Here is a 23949-nt window from a genome sequence, read left to right as displayed (position 1 = left end):
GAATGACGCCTGCCCTTTGTCGTGGTGGGCGTCCTGGGGGTGGACCTGACCTGGCCCATGCCAAAGGTCGGCCATGGGGCACTCGCCTCCTCCTGTGGCTGCGGCCTCACCTGGAGGAGGTGGCCATCAGGGGACAACTGCAGCCGCCTGCACTGGGGAGAGTCCGGGAGCTTCTGTCGGTGTCGGGGGTGGTTCACTGGCATCTGGCACGCTACTGTGCCACTGCTACCCTGGGGTGTAGTAGGTACTGGAGCTTCAGTGAAGGTCTGATGGACTCTGCGTCTAAGGGCCTACATGGGACTTGGCTACTGCATGTCCCACCCTGATTCTGGTGATGCTTGCCCCATAGAAGTATAATGTACTCGCACTGAATAGTACCTGGTGGTCCGGCTGCTTGGAAGAGGGGCATTGGGTCACGAGGGACGTATGTCCCTTTCGCTTGGAATCCAAGTACCTCCCCATTGTCTCCTGGTGGGGTGGGGGTTACTTACCTATGCCCTCCTCTTCGGGTGGTGGTGTCGGGCTCGCTCCGCCGGGTGGATATTTCACTTACAGTACATCAAAACGCCGCTTGCCAAGTGTAGATGTTTCTTTTCATGTTTGGAAAAGCATTCAGGCTACAGTTCACGAGTTACAGCCCGAAAACCGCATCGCGATTCCCCATAAATACGCCCTTTTGCGCAATATTGGTTAGCTACAGCTTGCCTACAGTTAAAGAACGGACAAAAACACGTCTTTTCATGGGATGGCATCCTCGTTTTAGTATTTTGGTATGCTATGCATGTAACAATCAAAACTAGAGAACAAAAATTTTCTTCTAAAATGATTAAGAAATAGGAATGGCAAAAGTGCACAGATAAGAGATGAAAAGAGAACAGAAACAAGAGAGTATCCAGGATGCGTGGAGATTTCTCCTCCCATTCTGAATGCTCTCTTGTTTCTGTGCTTTTTTCATCTCTGATCTGTGTACTTTTGCCATTCCTACTTCTAAACAACAATTTTAGATTTTTTGTTTTGTTTTCTAGTGTGTGTGTGTGTGTGTGTGTGTGTGTGTGTGTGTGTGTGTGTATACAATATATATCATCATTATCATCATCATCAGTCATTTGAGCATCCACTGCAGGACCGGCCTATCCCGACCGAAGTCGGGACGATACAGCCAATGTATTTCTACCAAGTGGCTTAGGCTGTCTAGCAGAGATTGTATGTAGGGTGAGAAGTGTTTGTCAGTGTAACTGTAGTGTTGGAGTGGTTTTGGATGTGTGTGTAGTCTGTGAACCAAGTGTACTTGGCCCGCACAAGCCGACTGGGTGCAAACATATTTTATAGTATGTGACATTGGTTCAACCACAGCACCCCTTGTGTCCGCCAATGTAGTACGTGGCCGGGTGAACACTCCAAAGTTTATTACTCTGGCGGGGCACGAACCCTGGTTCACCCGTGTACGAAACGCACACTCTACTACTGTACCACAGAGGCTCCATATAATATATATATATATATATATATATATATATATATATATGTGTGTGTGTGTGTGTGTGTGTGTGTGTGTGTGTGTATGATGATGAGCAAATTCCGGTGTTGTCAGCAGTTGTGCCGAAGGCCATGCTTGTCACCAAATCCACCAGGTCCCATTCTTGCACGGTAGTGAAGATCGCCTCCACCATGGTAGCTCCTGTTTCTGATCGCAGCTTGTGGACATTCAGCAGCTTGACAGTTCCCTCTCCAGACATCAGGATGGGTAATCATTCCAACTTTTCTTGGGCAGGTTCTTCAGCAACCAACTTACTGTCCCAGTGAACGGTAAGGGGAACACTAAGCTAGAAGGATGAGCACAAAGCTGCTGCCTGTTTGCCACGGGCCTTGCTTTGTCCCTGACAGATGCCCTGCCAGTTCAAAGCCATTGTTGAGGGATGTTTGCCATACTTAGATGCTGCAGCAGCCAAGATGTGGACAGAATTGCGGATACAGGTCTTCGTGAGATCCATGGCATTAGACAAATCTAGAGGGATGATGGATGCACGAGATCGGGACCATTGTCGTTTGGCTGAGAATATGGTAGCTGACGTGGATGGTTGGTGAACAGGTTCTTTGTCGTCTTTGCCCTCTTCAGCTCCTCCAGTTCAATGGAAGCTTCTACTGCTGCTCACTGCCGCTGCTCTCATAGTTCGTGAACTCGGGAATACTCCTCTCTCTCATGCTTCTTTGCCTAAGCATCGGATAGCATTCAGCAGATGCCGAGCATGATGCTTGGGCAGTCTTCCTCCCACTGAGTCTTCAGAAACTCCTTGTCCTCTCCGTTCTTCAGCAGCTTCATGGCAGCTGTTTGTGCCAATTCAAAGACGTTCCTCAGCTTTAATTTGAAGTCAGTTCGCTTCCCTTCTTCCATCTCCATCTTCTTGTCCTTCAGATTGCTAAGGAAGCGCTATTCCTCTTACAGAATTTCAACTTTCGGGATCCTGTTCTAGCTCTGTATCACTAGAATTCTGGCACAATACCAGAGTCCAATGACCTCAGAGTCCATGATCATTGCAGCATCGCGCAGGATCTTCTGCAGAAGATGGAGCAGCTGCCAGAGGACTTCATTGTTAGAGGCATCTTACCACCCGTGAGCTGGGAGAGGGGTTCTCCAACCAACAAGATCACGAGCTTCTTCCTGGTTTTCTTCTCTTCCTTACATTTGTCGAGGTCATCCTCCACCAAAGGAGAAGGCTGTCTGCCACTTGAAACCATTGCAATAAAACTTCGAGACTGACTTACCACCTGGAAAGGTTCCTCGGATGAAAGACTGTTATTTACCTTTGTAATGCACAAAACAACAGTTTGCTAAGCCAGTCAAAGGGGGAATGACACATTACTGACGACCCAGCTCCCTCACCCTTCACCCTACCACAACACTTCTAGGGGCCATCGTGTCTTCTCTCCCCCTCCCCGTCACTTTCCTGCCTTTCCCACCATGACCTCATCTTCTTGTGGATCAGTGAGAGGCTCCCGCGAATATTTTTTTTTTAATGCGAGGAAGAAGGAACCAAAGGCCATGAGCCAGCGATAAGAGTTCCCTCCAAGAGAAAAACAAAATACAAGAGAGAGACAAATTCAAGATACATTCATTTCGAGATGCCTGAACACACTGCATTTGAAAGACTGGAGATCATAGGCAGCAGGAAATACAGAGGAAGACAGTTCCAGTGTTGACCTGTTGCATAAATGAAGGACTGGGAGTAACGGTTAACTCTTGCATTAGAGAGTTGGACAGAAAAGAGATGAGAGTTTCCTGCTAGACGGGTGCTACGCGCCCGTCGTAGAGGTGAAGGAATGCATGCAGACAGTTCAGAGGAGCAGTGACGATTAAAGTAGCGATAGAAAAGAGATAAAGACGCAACAGTGCGGTGAAGAGACAGAGGTTGAAGGGAGTCAGTAAGAGGAGGAGAGTTAATGAGACGAAAAGCCTTTGACTCCACCCTATTGAGAAGAGCTGCATGTGAGGAGGCTTCCCACACATGAGAGTTGTACTCCACACAGGGGCGGATAAAACCCCTGTATAGAGTCAACAATTGTGCAGGGATAAAGAAAGAACAGAGTCGGCTTAGCACACCCAATCTCTTGGAAGCAGATTTTACACGAGATGTAATATGATCTTTCCAAGATAAGTCCCGAGTAAATGAAACCCCAAGCATTTTCAAGGATGATGCAGGATTAAGTTGAATGTTATTAAATATTAGTGGGTATACCTGTGGAAGATTTTGACGGGTTGATGGGTGTAAGAGCTGAGTCTTAGATGCATTAAAAACAACAAGATTATTTTTACCCCAGTCAGATATACAAGCCAAGTCAGACATTAGGTGTGCCATAGCCTCATCCCTTGTTTGTTGAAGTAACTGCTGAGATGGGCATTGCAGGAACCAAATGCAAAGGTGAAGGGTGGAGTCATCGGCGTATGAGTGGATAGGGTTAGATGTACAGCTTAGAAGGTCATTGATGAAAAAAAGGAAGAGAGTTGGTGATAGGACAGAGCCCTGAGGAACACCACTGTTGATAGATCTAGGAGAAGAACGATGGCCGTCTACAACAGCGGCTATAGAACGACCAGAAAGGAAGCTCGCGATGAAGGCACAGATAGAAGGATAGAAACCGTAAGAGGGCAGTTTGGAAATTAAAGATTTATGCCAGACTCAATCGAAAGCCTTTGAGATGTCAAGTACAATGGCAAAGCTTTCACCAAAGTCCCGGAAGGAGGATGACCAGGAGTCTGAAAGGTAGGTAAGAAGATAGCCAGTGGAGCGTCCCTGACTGAATCCGTACTGACGATCAGAAAGAAGGTTGTGATAGGAAAGATGTCTTAAAATTTTTCTATTCAGAATTGACTCGAAAACTTTTGAAATACAGGATGTTAAAGCAATTGGACGATACTTGGAGGGTTGGGAGTGGTCACCATTCTTTGGAACTGGCTGAATGAGAGCAAACTTCCAGCAAGAAGGAAAGGTACAAGATGACAGACAAAGGCGAAAGAGTTTGCCTAGGCAGGGTGTAAGCACAGAAGCACAGTTCTTGAGAACAACAGGAGGGACTCCATCAGGCCCATATGCCTTGTTAGTATTGAGGCCAGTGATGGTAGAAAATACATCAGCTGAAGAAATTTTAATGTCAGCCATGAGGAAGTCAGAGGCGGGAATTGATGGAGGAACAGGACCGGAATCGTCTAAGGTGGAATTGGAGGAGAAAGTCTGTGCGAAGAGATCTGCTTTATCAGTAGAAGAAATAGCTAAACCATCAGAGTAGAAAAGAGGAGGGAAGGATGATGAGGTAGAGTTGTCAGAAAGGTTTTTGGCAAGGTGCCAGAAGGAGCGGGAAGAATTCGAGTTGGAGAGTTGAGAGCATTTAGTACGGATGAAATTATTTTTAGCAGAGCGAAGAACAGACTTAGCACGATTCCAGGCAGAAACGTAAAAATGTGATTCAGGGGTGGGTTGGCTCCGGTACCTTTTGTAGACCTTCTCCTTGTTGCGGACAGCATGAGAACAAGCATGATTAAACCAAGACTTTCTTGCATTAGTCAAAGGATATGAGAAAGAAATGTATGCTTCCATGCCCAAGAGAATAACCTCCGTAATGCACAAGGCACACTCAGATGGGTCCTGGACATGGAAGCAATAATCATTCCAGGGAAAATCAAAGAAGTACTGCCTGAGGGCCTCCCAATCCGTGGCTCCAAAATGCCACAGGCGACGTTTCCCTGGAGGGTCCACAGGCCGTACCAAAGTGATAGGACAGGTTAAGGTGATAAGGTTGTGATCGGAGGAGCCCAACAGAGAGAAAAGATTAACAGTGTAAGCAGAACGATTAGTTGTAAGGAAGAGGTCAAGTATGTTGGAGCTCTCTCCAAGGCGGTCTGGGATACGGGTAGGGTGCTGTACAAGCTGCTCTAGGTCATTAAGGATCGAAAAAATATATGCTTGTTCACCAGGTGGATCAGTGAAAGGAGAGGAGAGCCAAAGGTGGTGGTGAACATTGAAATCTCCTAGAATGGAGATTTCAGAGAAAAGAGAAATGGATAGAATCTGTTCCATCGTAGAAGTAAGATAGTTGAAGAATTTTTAATAGTCAGTAGAATAAGGATAAGTAAACAGCACAGATATATTTAGTCAGAGAATGAGAGGAAAGCCGAAGCCACAGTGTAGAGACTTCAGAAGAACCGAGTTCAGGAACATGAGAGCAAGATAAGTCATTGCGTATATATATATATATATATATATATGCCAACGGCCATACCACGTTGAGTACACCGCTTCCCGTCCAATCAGCGAAGTTAAGCAACGTTGGGTCTGGTTAGTATTTGGATGGGTGACTGCCTGGGAACACCAGATGCTGTTGGCATAACGTTCTCCCTACGTGTCAAGTGGGGTTAGTATAGGATTAGTGCCCCTCCCTGTAAAACAATTAACTCTAAGCCTTGGCCACCCCGTTTGGGATACATGGCGTCTGGTAATGAATGAATATATATATATATATATATATATATATATATATATATATATATATATATATATATATATATATATATATACACAAGAGCCACCTTTGGCTTTGAAATGAGTAAAGAGAAAGTAGGAGGATACAGAAAAGGGTTTGCTGTCAGTTGCCTCAGACAGCTGAGTCTCAGTTAGAAAAAGATGAGGTTTAGAGGAGGAGAGGTGGTGTTCAACAGCGCGAAAGTTAGAGGAAAGGCCGCAAATGTTGCAGAAATGAAGAAGAAGAGAGTCAGACAGTGGTTCCAGGCACCTCGAGTCGTCAGCGGGAGAGGGGCGGAAGGTGGAGGCATTTATGGTCCTCCCCCCTGGGGACTCCGAGGCTGGGTGATGAGACGCCATGATTTTTTTTTTTTTTTTGAACTTTGGAAAAGGTCCCATTCTCCTATCTAGGCCGCTGGAGAACAAGAATTTTTTGAGCAATGCAGACAAAAATTTTACATATTGTGTTTTTACGTCAGTGACGCACTACTACAGGGTGGCCAGTGAAGATTTCCCATATTCGGTTTTCACTCTATGCATTAGGACCACCCTAATATATATATATATATAGATAGATAGATAGATAGATAGATAGATAGATTTCACTGTGCATTAGGACCACTCTAATATATATATATATATATATATATATATATATATATATATGAAACCGTTTCGACAGCAAAAGCTCCCTATGTGAGGGGGTCTTTTTATGACTTATGGTGGATGCTCCTGCATAGTCTACTTCCATGGATCTTCACTGTATTTGAGGGGACCAAACCCCCCCAAACCCATCCCCTGGGGTAAAAGGAAGCTTGGATGCCATTTTAGGTGTGTAGGTTCTTGGCCATAATCTCGTCAGCAACGAAGGTCTCATGAATTCAGCATTTAAGTTTGCATATGCCTTCGACGTTTCACCATGAAAATGAATGACTTATGCCCTCAAAACCGTTTGACTTTTGTTCAGATTAGACTTTACTTCTCTCCCCCCCTCAAAAAAAAAGAAGCGATATATATATATATATATATATATATATATATATATATATATATATATATATATATATATATATATATATATCGCTTTGTTTTTGAAGGCTCCAACATGCTTGCATGCGTTGGCCTTTGTCACCTAATGGCGGCTCTCCATGCTGCTCGATCTATGGCAGCCTCCCAGTTTAGTCCCTTAACCCTGAGGTCACACTTAATGACCTCATCCCACGTCTTTCCTGGTCTACCCCTCTCAACCCCACCCCTAATATTAGTGTTTCATACCCTCTGCACCCAGTTATCATCCACCCTCCTCTCCACATGTCCAAACCGCCACAATCTACCTCTCCTCGTCACAACACCAATGCACTCAAGTCCCATCCTACCTCTCAACTCTTCCAACGTAAATCTGATCCCCCCAGGCCTTGCACTCATGGACGCACTGCACATCCACCTAATCATTGCCATTTCTGTACGTTTGCCTGCGAATATCCTCTTCCATTACTGTCCAGGTCTCACTATCATACAGCATTACATTCCTTACACATGCTGGATACAGAAATCTCTTACCACGTAGGAAGAGCCCTCTCAATGTCAGGAGAGGCAACAGCTCCCTGAACTTCTTCCAACCACTCCTCATCCTAGCCACAGAGCTAGCTCCAGCCACCTCCAACACATAACATGTTTAAAACTCTTCCACACACTCGAGACTCAACAGCAAGTTCAATCCTTTCACGCCTGGCAGTCTCCAGCTGCTCTCCCCGACACGCCGCACACATGAAATCAGCATTATCTCGCAGTCTACCTCTAATACCACTACATCTCTTATACACCCACTTATCACAAACACTGCACAAAATGGAATTACTTCCCACGCCCTTGTGGCAGATTGCACATGGCCAATCTCCTTCTTCTTCAACAGTACCGCCACCAACTCTAGATATCATCACTTTTGTTTTATCTGCATTTGTTTATTGCATTTACTATCCACACGCACTGCAGCTAAGGCTGTAGTGCGTGTGGATAGTGAACTGAGTGAGTTTTTCTATTTGAAACAGGGATGTGTCATTTCTCCATGGTTGTTCAATCTGTATATGGATGGGGTTATAAATGATATACAAGGTAGGACAGTGGATGTTGGAGTGACCCAAATGAGAGAGGGCAGTGTTTGGAAACTCCCTGTACTGTTGTTTGCAGATGATTCTGTGTTGTTGAGTGAAGACGAAGGGGAGCTGCAAGGTTTGGTGGATGAGTTTAGGAGAGTGTGTGAGAAATGGAATCTAAAGGTGAATGTAGGGAAGAGCAAAGTTATGGTCTTCGAGAGAGGTGAAGTCACTGAATGTTCAGTGAGGTTGGATGATAAGGAAATGGAAAATGTGAGTACGTTTAAGTACTTGGGTAGTGTGATGAGTAAGGATGGACGTTTGGAGGGTGAAGTGCTTGAAAGGGTACAACAAGGAAGATAGGTTGCTAGTTCCTTGAAGGCAGTGATAAGAAACAGGGAAGTGAGCATGGAAGTGAAAAAGTTATTACATGACAGCACTGTGATACCAACTCTAACGTATGGAAGTGAATCTTGGACGTTGTTGGCAGGACACAAGCCATGAGTGAGAGCAGTGGAAATGAGTTATTTGACAGGAGCCTGTGGAGTCACATGGAGAGACAGACTGACAAATAAGGATGTGAAGGAGCGGTGTGGTGTGGATGTTGATGTGATAGGAAACTTTAGGAGAAACACAATGAGGTGGTTTGGCCATGTGGAGAGGATGGGGAGTGAGAGACAGACGAGGAGAGTGTATGTGAGTGAGGCGGAGGGGGAGAGAGGGAGGGGAAGGCTAAGGATGAGATGGAGGGATGTTGTGGAGAGGTTTATGAGAGGGGGGGGGGGTGAATTGGAAGCAGGCCAGTGAAATGGAGGGGGAAAGAGTGACGTGAAGGCGATTTGTTTGTGGCCACCCCGTATGGGATTAAGGCGTCTGACAATAGACAGATAGATATTCTTGAGCCCTTGTGCCCCATAGCATCTGTCCACTTCCTAAATCATTCTTTCAACTCCCTTTCATTATCTGCAATCAACACCAATTCATCAGCATACAATATCTACCACGGGAGTCCGTTTCTGAAGTCACAAGAAAGATCTTCAAGTACCATGATAAACAAGGGACTTAAAACTAACTCCTGATGCACACCAACATTCACGGAAAACTCATCACTCAAAGCTCCGTTCACTCTTACCTGGGTGCGAGCACCCACATAGATAGATAGATAGATGGATAGATAGATAGATAGATATAGATAGATAGATGTTTACTGACCAAAAAAATACACCAATTTACATAATTTAACATAAAATACGTATATGGTCCAACTTGATATACAAAGAAACAGTTAACTAAAATCTTCTTTACAGCTTCTGAAACATGTCAGCACCAAATACTTATACTGTAATGTATTAATGACCTAAGGCTATAAAATGTCAAATTTATAAGCCAACAGTATAACACTAGCATTTTTTTTAAATCACAAAAACTGAGGAGAAAACATCAAAATAATAATACATTTCGTAATGAAAAACAGGATAATCAAGAACAGTCATTGGCCTTACCCACAGGTCAATATGGCACCTATAACGCAAACCACGTTAATCAATATTCAGAATCATAATGCAAACCACGTTAATTAATATTTAGAATCACCCGCATGCTTATCACTTGTATTGCAACAAGATCTTACGAATAATTTTACAAACACTAGCAATGTCCTCCCTTTCTAGGAAAAGGTTTTCTAATGTTGAAACATCATACAACTGACGTAATGTGGCAGTTCTAGGGCAGCTCTCATCTACATGCCTCTCTGTCTGAATCTGGCACACGAGCACAATCGCTCCTTTAACAGTAACCGGCCCCTGCCTCGCCGGCTCCAGCGGCCTTCCTCGATTGCTAACCAGTGAGCGCCCAACCGCAACCTATTCCATGAAATTCGTTCCAGCTCATACACCTTAGCTTTACCTTTATAAACATCGTGAACACTTAAGTCTGGATTAATAATTTTATACAAGTGAATTCTTGATGACACCGAATTTTGAATGTTATTACTACTGTTAATATCAACCTGTACAGTATATCATCCACTTGGTTATTTAGTAAGTTCTGTATATGCTTAGAAGTATGGGTACTGTAATTTAATGTAATACATAGTGTGTGAGCCAGTGGGTCGTCCGTTATGTTATGTCTTGCTCTCCACACATGTCTGAAATACTTTCGTTGTTTAGCATTAACAAGTGAACTCAAAGATGGAACTCCAAGTTGCACCATGCAAAGCTCATTACTTGTGTTTCTTACAGCCAGCAACTGCTTCACACACCAGTTATACAACTTATTGGTCTTACATCTCCACACAGCTACCCAAGACTCGCACCCATATAGGATGGTCGACGTAAGGGCAGCATCAAACACTTTCTTTTTAACATAGAAAGGCATATCATCATTATTGTTAACAAAAGATATAAACTTAAGTGCATGACACATTTTCATTCGTTTGAAGCTTTATGGCGGTGCAAGTGGAGCCATCAGCGGTAAAGGGGCTACCTAGGTACACTTAATATTCACATAGCTCCACCACCACTCCGTCCAACCGATTGGTCTCCCTGTCCTCGTCACATCACTACCACTGATAACAAAAAATCTGTTTCGCTCATATTGATTTTCATGCCATATAAATCAAAGAACATGCTTAGAACTTTTATTCTGTTTATCATGTTAACCCTTGTCTCTGTCACTAGAACCGTGCCATCCATTAAGACGAGAATATGCAGCCAGGACAGGAAGCAGTTCTGCTTAATCATCCTGATCAGTTCATTCACATATATGACAAATAAGAGACACGATGTGGGAGACCCCTGTCGCACTCCTATTGTCCCAGTAACAAGTGCAGTTCCGATCACACAATTAGTCAATCTATACACTGCACTAATTGCCAACAGCATAACTATGTCACATTCTAGTCTCTTCAGAATAGAAAACAATACACCTCTGGGAACCTTAGGCCTATCATAAGCTTGTGTGAAATCTACAAACTTTATAAATGATTTAAACTTTTTCCTTCTTGCTACATTCGAAAGTAATCTGACTATATCCTCCAAGCATCGATCTTACGGATTGACTGCCTGCCTGTTCTCTATATGGGGAAAACCACCTATACCTATCAAATATGACCATGTCGTACAGTTTAGCCATGCTGTTTAAAATATTAATACCTCTATAATTAGTAACTGATGACCGAGACCCACGCTTAAATATGGTACATAATCCGGCTGTTCTCCAGGATGATGGGTACCAGACTTGAACACAGCATTAAAAAGGGACACGATGGTCATAATCCATTCAATTGGCAATATTCTCAATACTCCTGATGGCAGACCATCAGGGCCACTAGCCTATATATAATTTCATTCTCTTTGCCTGATCCGACATCTCCCTAGGGGTTATCGGGTCATCAAGAAGCGGAATGCTTACATTACCTTGCATCTCATTATCATTAACCTCTTGAACATCTACAGGGTTAAATACTTCTTCAAAATAGTCTTTAAATTGTTAGTTCGTTGGGTGGGCCGCTCCCTGGGTGGGTGAGGGGGTGTGTCACCTCACCGCGTCAGTATCTATCTCGCCTACTATCTGCCAAGTTCTGTGCGGGGGGGGGGGGGCGTACTGCCTCTCTACTCCTCCGTGTACACTCATACAGTATGTTACCTATATTTGTACTATCGTCATTTATATCCCCATTTACCGTAGGGAGGCAACATTGTGATAAAGTATGTAACAACACTTCTGTATCCACATTACTAAAGTCTGTAGTCTTTTTTACCAAATTGTTTCGCATTTCTTTGGCAAGTAATACAGCAACATCACTAAGGTTAGATGAACGAATCAAAAGAGGTTCAAGTTAATTATATGTGGCTGTAGAACAACAGAAATGGGAGCGTGATCTGAGGGTATAGATAAATCTAAATTCACATTAAAGTTTTGCATAAATCTTATACTATTTGGTGTTACAATACATGCATCTATTTCAGACAACCACTCTTCTCCTCTCCTGTATGTTAATGAGCTTTGATAATGATCACCATATGCACTAAGATTGTTCAAAACTAATAACTTTCCTTCACTACATATACATTACATTTGCATTATCGCTCGGGGCTTGTACAGGGTCCGGTATACGCGGATACAAGAAATTCTGAAACTATTCTCATTGGCAACTCGCTGCGTTTCCGAAACGAGATTTCAAATCACCCATTATAATACAACCACTGAAATTCTCATTTTCAGTTTCTCTTGCAACGAATAGAATGACTTGCGATTAAAGTATGAAGAATCAGGCGGTGGAATGAAACATATTCCGAATAACACACCAACAGCACAGCTCATTCTGAACCACAGTACTAATCACCCATGCTACTGTCCATTTCTAAAATATTTTGGGATAAATGTCGCTTGACTAAAATACAAATACCGCCTCGTTGCGAACTGTTTCGATCACTGTTCTGAAATGATACATATCCTGAGAATGATACTGGTAACTGAGTTATTTCACTTAATCTAATGACATCAAATTGATTTAACATTAACTGTACTTGCTCATTCTCGATTTTTTTCCATTGACATTCCACGAAAGCAATTTGATGTAATTTTGTGGATATCTTAAAAAGGGTGAGGGTTCCAGCTATCTATAACCACCCCACTGTGGTACAGTCGTTGTTTTCGGGTGTCCAGCCGAATGTCACGGCCCTGGTTCTCTGGTCGTTTCTTCTCAGCCTCCTCAGCATCCCGTAACCTCTTCCATTCTTGTCTCACAGCAGGGTGGACGTCTTTATGTAAACCTTTTCGTACCGTGCTCCGTTCTCTTTCAGATGCTCTGCCTTTTCAAGAATTCTGTCACGGATGTCCTTGGATGTGGTAATTGTTACTAGCACGGGCCGATATTTATTACTTTCGTGATTACTTCGCCGAGGTCGTCAATGAGAACGAATCACTGCTTCTTCATCTATCGCCTCCCATACTGTCTTGAGATTATCCTCGTCGTTCGTTGCTCCTTCGAAGGCTTCATGTTCATCAGGCAATCCCAGCACGACCAAGTTTGTTTTTCTCTCCATTCTATCAACTTTCTCCAAAAATAGTTGCTGCTGCATCATAATTTGTGCCTGCTTGTCGATCTTTTTCTCCATCTCTGCCATCTTCTAGTTTGCTGCTGCTTCAGAAGAATGAACCAATCGTCTGAGCTCACTAATTTCATTTTCTATAGCAGTCAACTTATTCTCAAGGCGAACATAAAAGTCCTCATCACCTTTAGCTGACAGTATACAGCCTATTAACTTTTGCATGTTACGTAAATCCGCTAATGACCGTGTTGACGTACTGAACTAATTAAGTTCGGGTTGTTTAGAAAGGAGGTCAGGGGAACCATGACCACCCTAACCAGCCACTCCTCGATCCCAAGCTTTCTCATTGCCCACTTCACCACCTCTATCTATAGGGACTCTGTCAAAGGCCTTCTCCAAATCAACAAAAACAAAGTACAGTCCCTTTTTCTTTCCTATATATTTTTCCTGAAGCTGTCGAACAATGAATATGGCATCAGTGGTCCCCCTGCCTGCCATAAACCCAAACTGTATCTCATCAATATTCACTTTTTCTAATCATTCCTTCTAGAACTCTCTCCATTACCTTCATTATCTGATCTAAAAGCTTTATACCTCTATAACTTCCTCTTTCCAGGGCATCACCTTTTCCCTTGTGCACATTTACAATTACATTCTTCAGCCAACCATCTGGGACAACACACTCATATATAATCCTATTTATCAGGTCAGTGACTAATTTCACTCTCATATTTCCTGAGGCCTTCAACATTTCATCAGTCAGCCCTGACACACCTGCTGCCTTCCCCACCTGCATCCTGCCTATTGCCTTACTCACAGTCGCAGCGCCAAAGGCCAAGGGCCAAACACTAGATCTGCTGGCTCCAAACCTTCCCTGTCCCGGTCAAATTCCTCATTTAATAACCGGCTGTAATGCTCTCTCCATGCATCTTTACTATCCCCATTATTCACCGCTGCCCTTCCTTCATCATTCTATAATATCCCGCTTATCCCTCTTCACCTAATTTGCCACCTTACGTATCATATTCTTCCTTTCCACACGATTTAGGTTATAAAAGGTCTCTGTGACTAAGACTTCGCCCTGTATACCCCTCTTCTAACCATATGCCTGGCAGCCAAGTATTCCTCTTTGTTACCGCCCTTATTCCATTCCTTTCTTTTCTCCTTAACTGCAGCTTCTACACTCTCATCCCACCACCAAGTTACTTTGTCTTGGTGGGCCTCTTGTCCAACCGTATACTGCAACAGTAACTCTCAAGAGATTGTTCTTCAGGGCTCTGGCTCTGTACTGTTGACTAACGCCTCTGTCAACGGCTCCCTGTTCAACCACCATTCTCCTCATCTTGCTATAGCAAGCATCCCTTACTGCTTGGTTTTCCAGCCAGCTTCCATATTTCCTCCTAGGTACTGTACAGTACCTAAGTCCTCTTTTTCATCACTCGTTCTTTAAGCACCATGTCACATATCAATAATTTGTGCTGCGGCACAAATATATATATATATATATATAAATATATATATATATATATATATATATATATATATATATATATATATATATACACCTATCTATCTATCTATCTATCTCTATATATATTTGTGTGTGTGTGTAATTCACCGGGTCGGTCAGGATCACTATAGATGGTCGTGATCGTCAGCTTTTTACCCTCCCGGAAGGGAGCTGAGAGCTCATATAGTCCGATCTAAGGGCAAGGCTGTGACCTTCACACACGCACACACCCGTCCCCTTGCTCAAGGGGGACAGTAACCACCCACTTCGTCAGTGAAACTTTTCGCAACCTGAGCGAGGCGCGAACTCCCGTCCACCAGTTGGCAAGCGAGAGCGTTACCACTGCACCAGCGAGCGGTGTGTGTGTGTGTGTGTGTGTGTGTGTGTGTGTGTGTGTGTGTGTGTGTGTGTGTGTGTGTGTGTGTGTGTGTGTGTCAATTTTAAGGGGTAGAGCGAGGGGAAGTGGTTGAGGCATTCAGTAGGAGCTGGGTGGATCTGGGATGTTTGCAGGAAGGCCGGTACAGGGGTGGATCAGCCAGAAAGATTGCTGGGAAGGATTGCTGTTATCAGCTGTTTTGGCAGAAAGGGACCGACGGATATGGGGTTGTGGATTTGTTGGTTGCGGAGAAATGGGTGGAATATGTTATAAATATTATGAGAGTAAGTGACAGGATATTAGAAGTGAAAATTTTGTTCGGTGGAATGATGTTAGCAATTATATCGGCATATGTTCCACAAGCAGGCTTGGATGAGGTAGAGAAGGATAGATTTGGGAATGACTTAATATATGTAGTTGGTGGTGCGGGGGATGGCGAGGTAATGGTTTTGGGAGGGGACTTAAATGGTCATGCAGGAGAAGCAGCTCAAGGATATGAAGGAGTACGTGGGGGATGTGCATATGGTAAAAGAAATGAGGAAGGGGAAAGGATACTCGAATTTGGGGAAGTAATGAACATGATTGTGTGCAACACACATTTTAGGAAAAGGGAGAGTAGGTTGATTACATACGAGTCTGGGGATACTAGCAGCCCGATAGATTATTACCTGGTCAAGAGGGCTGATGGGAAATTAGTGAGGGATGTTAAACTTATAGGAAGCGAGGAGTGTGTGCAGCAGCACAAATTATTATGTGACGTGGTGCTTAAAGAACGAGTGATGAAAAAGAGGACTTATGTACCTAGGAGGAAAATATGGAAGTTGGCTGGAAAACCAAGCAGTAAGGGATGCCTTCTATAGCAAGATGAGGAGAATGGTGGTTGAACAGGGAGCCGTTGACAGAGGTGTTAGTGAACAGTACAGAGCCCTCAAGAACAACCTGTCTGTGTTCTTACCTTACCTAATTGTTCTTACCTAACCGTATCTTTACAGGAATGAGTCAAGCTCGTACTGTCCCGTGTCTTAGACCATATTTATCGTACATATCCTTAAATTTGTGAATTGTTTTGGCACACACTGTTTCATTCGGTAGTGCATTCCATTGATCAATTGCTCTGTTTGGGAAACTGAATTTCCTTACGTCTTTATCACCTCTCTTCTTATGCAGTTTTTTGCAGTGTCCTCTTGCTGATGCTTCTCCATATGTTAAGTAATCATTTATGTCTATTTTCTCCTTTCCTGATAAGCACTTATATAGCATTATCATGTCACCTCTTTTCCTTCTCTCCTGTAGTGTTGGTAGATTCAGTTTATTTAGTCTTTCTTCGTAGCTTAGGTCCCTTAAGCTTGGTATCCATCTTGTAGCGGCCCTTTGAACTTTTTCAATCTTGTCTATATGCTTTTTGAGATGAGGACTCCAGACTATTGATGCATATACCAGGGTTGGTCTAATGAATGATGTTATTATCCTTCTTAGCATGTCTTCATTTATGTATGTGAATGCTATTCTCATATTTGCAAGCAGTGTATACATGTTCCGTACTTTCTTGCTGATGTGGTCAGCCGGAGATAGTCTGTTATTGATAATCACACCTAGGTCTTTCTCTCTTTCTGATGTGTATAGAGTTTTATTTCCTAACTTATAATCCCAATCAGGTCTTTTTCCACTTTTACCAAACTTGATTACATGACACTTGTTCACATTGAATTCCATTTGCCATGTACTACTCCATTCATGAAGTTTATTTAATTCTTCTTGTAGCTCCCTACAAGAGTCTGTGCTAGTAATTCTCCTTTGTATTTTTGCATCATCTGCAAACATATTCAGATAGCTCTCATTTCCAGTGTTACTGTTTATATCATTTATGTACACTAAAAACATGATTGGTGCCAGCACCGAACCCTGTGGTACTCCACTAGTCACTTCTTTCCATGATGAGTAGTTTCCTCTTAGTACTGTCCTCATTTCTCTTTTTATGAGAAAGTCTTGCATCCAACAAAACAGTTTGCCTCGAATTCCTTCTTGATGGTACAGCTTCCATAAAAGTCTTTGGTGTGGTACTGTGTCAAAAGCTTTCTTGAAATCTAAATAGATACTGTCCACCCATCCTTCCCTTTCCTGTATTGTGTCTGTTACTCTGTCATGGTAACTCAACAGATTAGTAACACATGATTTTCCTTTTCTGAAACCAAACTGTCTTTCTGTTATCATACTGTGTTCTTCTAGATGATTTACCCAAGCTTTTCTTATAAGTTTTTCTAATACCTTGCTTACAACACTGGTCAGTGATACTGGTCGGTAGTTGAGAGGATTTTGTCTATTTCCTTTCTTGAATAAGAGGACTATATTTGCTTTTTTCCCAATATCAGGTAGTTTCCCTTGACTCAAGGATTTCTTGAAAATTAAAAATAATGGTTTACTTAACTCCTTTGCACATTCTCGTAACACCCAACATGAAATTTCATCAGGACCACTTGCTTTTCCTCTGTCTAATCTACTTAACTCCTCCTGTATTACTTTTTCTGCTATTTGTATATCTGCTAGTATGTGTGGACATGCGTGTTCCACATAGTCCCTCTCAAAATTTTTTTCTTCTGTAAAAACTAATTGGAAATTCTTATTTAGTGCTTCACAAATATCTTTCTCTTGTGTATAAGTGATTCCCTCGTCCGTAATGGATTGTGTGTGTGTGTGTATAGATAGACAGATAGACAGATATGGATATATATATATATATATATATATATATATATATATATATATATATATATATATATATATATATATATATATATATAAAGTCCCCGTTTTAAAATTAATCTATACAAATAGCTATACATAATTATACATATATTGATACAAATTATTATAACAAATATTCATTTAATATTGTAATGCTACGTATTTTCAGGTCGGCTTCCCGTCCCTCTAACGCCTAGTGTGTAGCTGGGTTCTCTTTCTAGACCGGAGCTTAGACAAATAGGAGAGAGCCTGGATACACAAACTCAAGGCAACAACCTTATATGTGTATTACTAAATTCTACAGCGGAACGGGTAGGTGTCACGAATACAGATATACTGGACAATTATAATTCTTAGGCCTAGATATGGGTTGTTAGTATCGTGCAGGATACTACTCAGGTCAAGGTCGGGTAAGGTGAATAGCACTTAGGGCAGAGGGGTTATGCACTATTATTGCAGGAAGTCCAAGTTTTATATACCAGTGAAACTGGTGGTACTATCTCATTGTGGGTAATTATTACTTTAACACTGGGGCCTGCGTATGATCTTAGTGTGGTGCGGCGTTATTATTTGGTAACGTATTCACAGTGATAGGTCCGTATTTCACTGCCTTGCCGTGTTCACTGTTTCACTGTTACCTTACTTATTCCACCACTCTTATATTGTCACTGATCCTTTTCTCATTGACTTCCTTTATACTGTTAAGTTACTGTTCTCCCTTTACTTCACTATGTCACGGACACTGTGCTTTCACTGTCACTCTTTTCGGGTCTGGGCGTCATGGCGGCCAGATACAAGGGCGGCAGAGGTGACTCAGCCTCACTACTGACGGGGCTGTGTTCCGCCGGGGGCCTCTGTGTTCAGGGGCCATGGGATCACGCGTAGGGGCGTCCCCTCTCGTCCGGGACTGCTGGTGGCGAAAGGCCCAGCACTTTCGGGGCTTGGGGCAGGAGTCTGGCCCTCGGGGCTGGGGCTGAATAGCTGCCTGAACTTCTCGCTCAGGCGGCTGACGGTGGACGAAGATCTCTGGGGTCTGGGTGTAGGGAGGTCCCGCCCTAGGGTCCTGAGGGCGGTCTGGAGGTCCCAAGGGCTTCAGGCCCCGCTGTTTGGAGACGCCGTCAGGAGGGGGCTGCGGCATTGGCCTACATCGGGGCCTGTCAGGCGAATCTTTTCAGGATCCAGCTGCAGGGAGAAGAGCCAGGTGGTAGTCACGGGGCCTATCCAGTACTCCAGGCTGGGGGCTCCCTCTGGGTCATAGGTTGGTGAACAGAAGTCAGCACCTCATGGAGAAGGGGCCGTCTCCTGCCGTAGGGCCCGGTTACTGGCTGTGGCCTTCTGGGGGCGCAGCTACTGGCTGTTGCTAAGGCCTGGCTACTGGCCGTGGCCTTCTGGGGGCGCACATACTGGCTGTTGCTAAGGCCCGGCTACTGACTGTGGCTTGGGGGAGGCAGCGGCTACAGGCCGACTCAGGGGCAAGTTCAGAACAGCTACCGGCTGTTTCCTGAAGAAGGCGGGAGTGGCTACCGGCCGTCTCCTGGTTCCCTCTGGAGCGGCTGCAGGCCGTCTCCTGTAGGAAGGCCGAGCGGCTACAGGGCGTCTCTCAAGGGGCACCTTCAGAGCGGCTACCAGCCATCTCCTGATGAAGGCAGGAGTGGTTACAGGCCATCTCCTGTTTGTCTCCGGAGCGGCTGCAGGCTGTCTCCTGTAGGAGGGTCAAGTGGCTACAGGCCATCTTGTTAAAGGCACCTTCAGAGCAGCTTCTAGCTATCTCCTGACGAAGACAGGAGCAGCTACAGGCCGTCTCCTGTTTGCCTCCACAGCAGCTGCAGGCCGTCTCCTGTAGGAGGGTTGAGTGGCTACCAGCCATCTCAGGGGTGCTGACTGGAGCTGGAGCAACAGCTCCACCCTGTGGTTGTTGGTGGTCAGCTCACCCGGAAGGCAGTCTCGTATTCCAGCTATGCTGGCAGCAGGCAAGCTCCGGGTCATAGGGGCGCGCGGACTGGGCAGACTTATGTCCTTGTTGCCCGGAGTCCAGGCACGCTGTGTATGCTCCTCGGTGGGCTCCTTCTGGGGTTGTTAGGTTGCCCTCCGTGACATTATACTGCATTTTAAATATACAGTAATCACTCCAATATCCGGATCAATAGAGCCATCGGTAGGTTCGGATATTGGTTTTGTCCGGATATTGGGCCCCAGCTTATGGACTTGTACTTACGGACCCTAACACAGAGAAACACCTATACAACTCCCTCCGGACATGCATAGCACCTATTTAACACCCAAATCACACCAATAAGGCACATAAATGACTGAAATAAATGCAATAGACACATAAAATGTGGGTTTAGAAGTATGTTCATACATTAATAAACATTCTGGTACTTATGGACTCTAACCGAACCTAACCTAACCGAACCTAACCGAACTCTGAAAAACACATTCCTACTGCACATGCATGAGGTAAGTTTAGTATGGAAAGAAGTACAGTATGACACTTTCTGGTAAGTATAGTATGGGAAAAAATACAATATGAAACATTCTGGTAAATATAGTATGGAAAATAGTACAACATGAAACATTTTGGCTACTTACAGCAAGTCCCTGGCCACCTCGATGAATAACCGCCTCCTCTCGGACTCTGACAGTAAGAACGATTTCCTGAAGCACTTGCACTACACTCTTCCTGAAGTCTTGCACTGAACTTAGTCACTAACACACAGAAGTCCGTTCTTTTCACAGTGTTCACTTTAGTCCAAATAATGTTCCATTAAATTTAAGTGTTGCACATTAACTTTTCCCAAGTTTTTTAAGTTTCCAAAGCCAAAACAAAGAAGGTTAGTTACGTTAAATTTCTTTTCTACTTAGTCTTTTCTCCCAACTTGAAAACCTTAACACAACACACCGTTTTTTTCACTGCACAACACTCAAAATTCCCGTGTGGTCTAGTGGAGAAGTTCTTGCTGTTTATTCACTGTCAGAGCCCGAGAGTATCACTGGCAGGCATCCAAGGGGTGCATCAGTGGGTAGTGGTGATGGCGTACCGACTACAGAAGACTCTGAAGACAGCCGCAAACTCACGTCGAGCGGTGACTCCACTGTAGCTGATGTGCTGGGCTGTGGCTCGGAGCATGAGGGCCTGTCTTGGGGAGGCAACGGAGTGGAACCAGGGCTTGGCACAGCGGGGGTCACGGGCCTGAAAAAACTGTCAATCGTTGACTGACGCAAGGACCAACGATTCTGGCGATTGATGATGCGCTGCCGGAAAGCACGCACTTCCTCCACGAGTCCCAAGGGCCCCATCTCCCTGTCGCAGTCCGGGTGTTCCAGGTAGTCTAGGACGAACTCTAGATGTTCCCGGAGTGCGCTTAGCTTGGGGATGGCTGGAGTAGTGTCCTGCTGGGCGGAGTCTGCATCATCATCGCCTTCGTCGTCGGAATCTTCAAGTTCGGGACTGACACCAGCAACCGAAGACGCGATCTCGATATCAGACAACGTCTGATACCCAGGATCGCCCTCGTCGTCGTCCAACCACTCACGAACATCGTCCACATCAACATCGTCGCCGTGCGTACGTAGCCGTGCATGGAAGTCATCCACGTCAAACCCTAGGAAATCGTACTCCACATCTGTTCCGAGAAGCAGACGAGACCAACCATTTTCAAGAGTTTTCACAGGGACTTCCTTCCATGCACTAGCCCAGTTGTACAGCGCAGACTTGATGTTGTAGCGGCGAAGGTTTTCCAAAGTCCGCTTGCCTCGAGTGTCACGTCCTTCCCTGCGCTCGTCCTCGTCCTCGAGAACCACCATCACCTCGTCCAGGAACTTCCGACGGTACAGGCGCTTTGTTGCCACGATCACTCCTTGGTCCATTGGTTGAATGAGAGCAGTCGTATTAGGTGGCAGAAACATGCACCTAATACGGCCATTCTCAGCAACCAAGTCCTTGTCGCACGGGTGGGCAGGTGCATTGTCGAGGAGAAGGAGAGCCTTTACCTGGTCGCGAGGAATTCCCAGTGTCTTCGTCTGGTAATGTATGACCTCCTTGACGAAGTGATGGTGAAACCAGTCTTTGAAAATCACAGCTGTGAACCATGCTTTCAAAGAATGGTACCATACGACACGAAGGACATCCATCACCCCACGAAGGCACCGAGGCTGCTTTGCACGGCCAACAATAACGGGCTTAAGCCGGTGCATGCCGTTAGCATTGGCACAACACAAAGCAGATATCCGTTCCTTAGAAAGCTTGCGGCCAGGTACACGCTTCTCCGTCTCATCGGCGAGAGTGTTCGTTGGCACCGAGCGATAGAATAGGCCAGTTTCGTCAGCGTTATAGACTTGACCGAGAGTGAGGCCCTCCCTGTCGATCAAGCCTTTCACCTTGTGCCGAAACTCGTCCACTCCATCCTCGTTAGCGTCCAATGCTTCGCCATGTGCTTTATGGTTAGTAAGGCCATGTCGCAACTTGAACGCGAAGAGCCAACCCTCGGATGCCTTGAAGTCTAGGGCGTCGTGAAGCCTTGCAAACTTCTCAGCAGCAGCCTTCAGCTCCGTTCCACGTACCATCACACCAGCTGCACGTTGCTGTCGATACCAAATCAACGTGGAGCGGTCGATCTCTGCATACTTGGGAGTAAACATAACCTTCCTCTCCACGTTGCGTTTGCTTCTCGACGAGAAGTCAGCCGTGTACTGCATGAGCTTGTCTCGGGAACGCTTGATATCAAACAAAGTCGACCGGGCCAGGTTGAACTCGCGGAGAATGCGAGAGGAAGACCAACCCGCATCAACCTTCTCCAATATCTCCCGTTTCTTCTCCAGAGTCAACACCACTCTCTTCCTTTTCTCAGGAGGCGGGGCCATCATCACACACACTAAGAGTAGGGCAGAGAGCAGCAGGAGGCCTTGCAGCAAGTACGGCACCACCACAAAAGCGAGCACGTGGGCAGCCATGACGAAGAGCGTAGGTCTTGTCGCGGTGAGAGACAGGCGGGAAGTGGGGAGGATGCAGCGGCGCTCTATCGGACGTCGGAGGAATGACGAACCAAAACAATGCTCTCACGCAGAGCGCGCGGCAAGTTCAAATTACGGACGGCAAAAAATCGATTTTTTTTCCAATTTTTTTGGATTTTCGGACCATTTTGGGAATGTTTGATCCCAGGACGATAAGGTTCGGTTAGTGGGGATGTTCGGTTATTGGGCGTCCGGATATTAGAGGGATTACTGTACATATAAATTATGATTTGTACTTTATTCCCACACTAGTTGTTCTTTTGATCTGCCCCTCCATGCTGGAATCCTCCCAGTGCTACTGGTTATAACAATGTACTTTGTCCTCTCCTCCCTCTATTCCTGCCTCCACTCCGCTTGCTCTCGCCCTTAGAACCTCCTGCACTATCGCCTGCACAAACGTGCTCTCAGTTACTTTGACTAAATTTCAGTTTCATCTGAAAAGAGATAAGCCTTAAGCTGTTGAAAGCTGGCAGCTGATTGGTTGTCAGAATGCATTAATTATAAACGACGCACTATAACCCGCCCCATCCCGACGACTTTCCCACCACTGACTCCCCCTAATCCAGACCATTTTTGGAATTTTTTTTTTTTGGCTCAAACCTCCGCTTTTGGTGAGAAACATCAAAAAATCATAGAGAAATCGCACAGGTAGCAGTACCTCCTCACCTTACTGTGTTTTCTATCAGGCTGGCTCCAAAGAAAACGAGTTCTATGGGAGAGTAACCATTCCACACCACTCATAAATGGTATTTATTTATTTATTTGGTACGAATTTATATGTAGTATGAGAGAATATTGGTTTTCACACAGTAATATAATATAAGCATTGTTTCATTCATGAAACTCATCAACATACCTGACCTTTTTTGGCGACATTACCTGATCATCATTTCTGACTGTTTCTTCCTCTAATGCTATGTAAAGTTTGTCCTCCACATTGTCATCGATTGGGGAATCACTCTGGCCCTGAACTTCGTACCGTGTCATGACATGGCTTTACTGGACAGGTCACTGGTAACAGGTGAATTGCTGAGATAATGGCATGCAGGGGGGTGGGAGGTCATGCTGGGTAAGGCATTTTCCCTGCCTGGCATCTTGTAGAGGAAGGTGTCCCGTGTATACGTCCAAAAATCACTCGCGAAAATTGAAA

General features: G+C 44.7%; 1 protein-coding gene and 1 non-coding gene across 2 annotated transcripts in view; one reads left to right on the top strand and one right to left on the bottom strand.

Annotated features, from left to right (window-relative positions):
• LOC145403623 (uncharacterized) overlaps positions 1 to 23949 on the bottom strand; it is a 124378-nt gene that overhangs the window by 52421 nt on the left and 48008 nt on the right. The window lies entirely within an intron of this gene.
• On the top strand, positions 5759 to 5877 carry LOC145403897 (5S ribosomal RNA). The gene has a single exon (XR_013898089.1). It is a non-coding gene; the product is annotated as a 5S ribosomal RNA (ribosomal RNA).

Source organism: Coenobita brevimanus, chromosome 61 (assembly GCF_032717465.1).
Source record: "Coenobita brevimanus isolate Jiangsu-jjx chromosome 61, ASM3271746v2, whole genome shotgun sequence".
Taxonomy (NCBI): domain Eukaryota; kingdom Metazoa; phylum Arthropoda; class Malacostraca; order Decapoda; family Coenobitidae; genus Coenobita; species Coenobita brevimanus.
The sequence above is the reverse complement of the archived record's forward strand: the minus strand, read 5'-3'. Positions and strand labels throughout refer to the sequence as shown.